The 2,695-nt window shown below is 29.5% G+C and overlaps 1 long non-coding RNA gene across 1 annotated transcript; it reads left to right on the top strand.

Moving 5' to 3' along the window:
- The first annotated feature begins 857 nt into the window (after window positions 1-857).
- LOC130459968 (uncharacterized) lies at window positions 858-1,794 on the top strand. The gene is made up of 2 exons (XR_008919742.1): window positions 858-1,109; window positions 1,587-1,794. It is a non-coding gene; the product is annotated as an uncharacterized lncRNA (long non-coding RNA).
- The last annotated feature ends 901 nt before the right edge of the window (window positions 1,795-2,695 follow it).

Here is a 2,695-nt window from a genome sequence, read left to right as displayed (position 1 = left end):
GATATTAAGATTGAAAGTTTGTGGATATTATTTAGTTAAATTTTAATTGAATTTTAATGGTGCATTTTGATTTGAATTGTGGATATTATGATTGAATTTTAGTTGTACGTTTGAATTGAAATTTAAGATTGAATTTTAATTGTGGATATTATTTAGTTGAATTTTAATTGGGTACATTTTAGGATTTAGGTTTTGTTGAATTTTAATTGTAGTTTTTGATGAATTGGAATATGTTATTATAATAGTTGGTTTTGTTGAATTTTAATTGTTTATTACATATAGGTTTTGTTGAATTAATAGTTATGAAATGAAGTTTTGGGTTTGTGTAGGATTATGAGATGGTTTGTGTAGGTTATAGATGTCATTTTCTCCTTCTTTCGTATCCAATCTTGCATAAAGAGTCTGATGCACAATTGCTCTTGCATCCCGTACAACCTTCTTTTCCTCCTTTCTTTACTCTTTATATTTCTCGTAGTTCTCATCACTCCTACATCTCCCCAATATTTTATACCATCCACGTTTTCTCTTTATCACTTACACTACTACAAAAATAGGATAAGAAACCATTAATAAGTAACCATTTAAGTCAATAAATAGGTTTCTTAGGTAAAGAAACCACGTAATATACAAATATGGTTTCTTAGAAAATGAATAAGATACCAATTGCTTTAAAAATATGGTTTCTTAGATATCTATTAATTTGAAATGAAGCAAAGAAACCATATTTTTGTTAAAATTGGTTTGTTATATTTCTCGGGTAAAGAAACAATATGGGGTAAATAAAGTGGTTTTTTTTCTTTAAAGTCCAATATATTTCATTTAACTCCCATCCCACCCACTACTTCTAAACCTAGTATTCTATTACTGTTAAAAGCCTCCTCCGCCACTTCTATTTCCCCTTTCTTAAACTCCCCTTATCTTTCATCTCATCATTCTTTACATGATTCCTCTTATTTATCTATTATCCCACTCTCTTAATTTCAGTTCAAAAGAAAAAAACCATCTATATATAAACCATACAATAATTTCCATAAAAAAACATATACTCATTTATGAGTAATAGCATTATAAGATAATTGTTCATGCTTGGATCAACGACTACGGCAACGGTGAGTCGAGTATCTTGCAAAAACAAATTCATTTTATCTTTGTTAAAAAAATTTGATATGTTTGTTACTTTGTTGTATTTTGTGTTATGAATTGTTGATTACGAGTGAATTGATATAATTTTGTCAACATCTAATTTGAAATTTTATGTTTAGTTTTTCTCTTTCGATTTATTTTTACAATTTTAATTGATTTATTTCTTGTAATAGTCAAGTAATTTCATGTGCTATTTTTCAGTTTATAATTCCCTGATTATAACGAATGATATGTAATTTTAATTACAATGCTCTTTTGATGAATCTTGAATTTCTTTTGATCAATATTTAAAAGCGAAGGAAATTAATTTGATGTTTATCTATTTGGAAGATTTAAGTACACAATACAATGGTATATCAAAAATATGAAATTAAAGTGATGTTATTATTAATTGAAGGATTGAGTGTGAGTCTAACTAGAAATTGATGATTATGGATGGAAAGGTTTAGAATTGGCCGAAATGCAGCAAGAGACGTAAACTCCAGAAGATGGAAATTATTCCATTATCAAGGATTTCAAGGATTTTGGAAAATGTAATTTTATAATTTAGTAATTTGGATTTGGACTGCTATAAATGTGGTTGTAGTTGATTGATTAACCAGTGTAATATTGGATCTTTATGTCTAATGGAGTAAATTTTATCATATTCAATTTTGTCTTATTGTCTACCATTAGATTACTTTCTTTATATATATATTATAGTTGATCAATTTAAATAACTGAAATGCCAATCATTTAAATTGTTTATGGGTGGTGGGCGTGGGTCACGATATGGGCGTTACTTAAATAACCCATTGTATTTGTAGAAAGTTTGAAGAGTAATTAGTACTCCGTAACTACCTTACCAAATGTTAAAAAAAGTATTGACAAAAATACGTTTCAAAGAGACCATATTTCTTACAAGTACGATATGTTTCCTTTAATCAAAGTAACCTTATTTAAAAGAAACTTGGTTTCTTTGCCTTCTTAATTTGTAGATAAAAACAAACAAAATAAACCACATTTTTTGCATGTATGGTCTCTTTGTTAAACCTAACTAACCTTACCAAAAATATGGTTTCTTATGCTAAGAGACCATTGAGATATAAACCATACATTTTTTGGTCTCTTTGGCCTATTAAGTATGGTTTCTTAGGCTACTTTTGTAGTAGTGTTATTACACTTCTTCGTCCACCAAGATGTATCCTTACTTGGTGGCATGCTTCCTTTAGATTCTCCGAAAACTTCCTTTATGCTATGCTCCATTTTAGCCCACAAGGAATCTATATCCAACTTCATGCTACATGACCAAATATCTGTTGTGGCCATCGTATCCACAATCTTATGTTGGTTCCCCCCTTGAAATTTCCACCACTTAATCTTGGGCTCCACTTGCAGTCTTCGCTTCCTTATAATTATACAACCCCTACTTTGAAAATCAAGCACCACGTACAAGTCTATGTTGGGTTGTCGTACTCTCACACATGATTACTTTACAATCAATGTTACCCTTTTGCTACGCATTTCTTACCAAAAATAGTTAATTCGACTCGCATTGCCGCCACTCCTATAT

Source organism: Spinacia oleracea, chromosome 4 (assembly GCF_020520425.1).
Source record: "Spinacia oleracea cultivar Varoflay chromosome 4, BTI_SOV_V1, whole genome shotgun sequence".
NCBI classification, from domain to species: domain Eukaryota; kingdom Viridiplantae; phylum Streptophyta; class Magnoliopsida; order Caryophyllales; family Amaranthaceae; genus Spinacia; species Spinacia oleracea.
The sequence above is the reverse complement of the archived record's forward strand: the minus strand, read 5'-3'. Positions and strand labels throughout refer to the sequence as shown.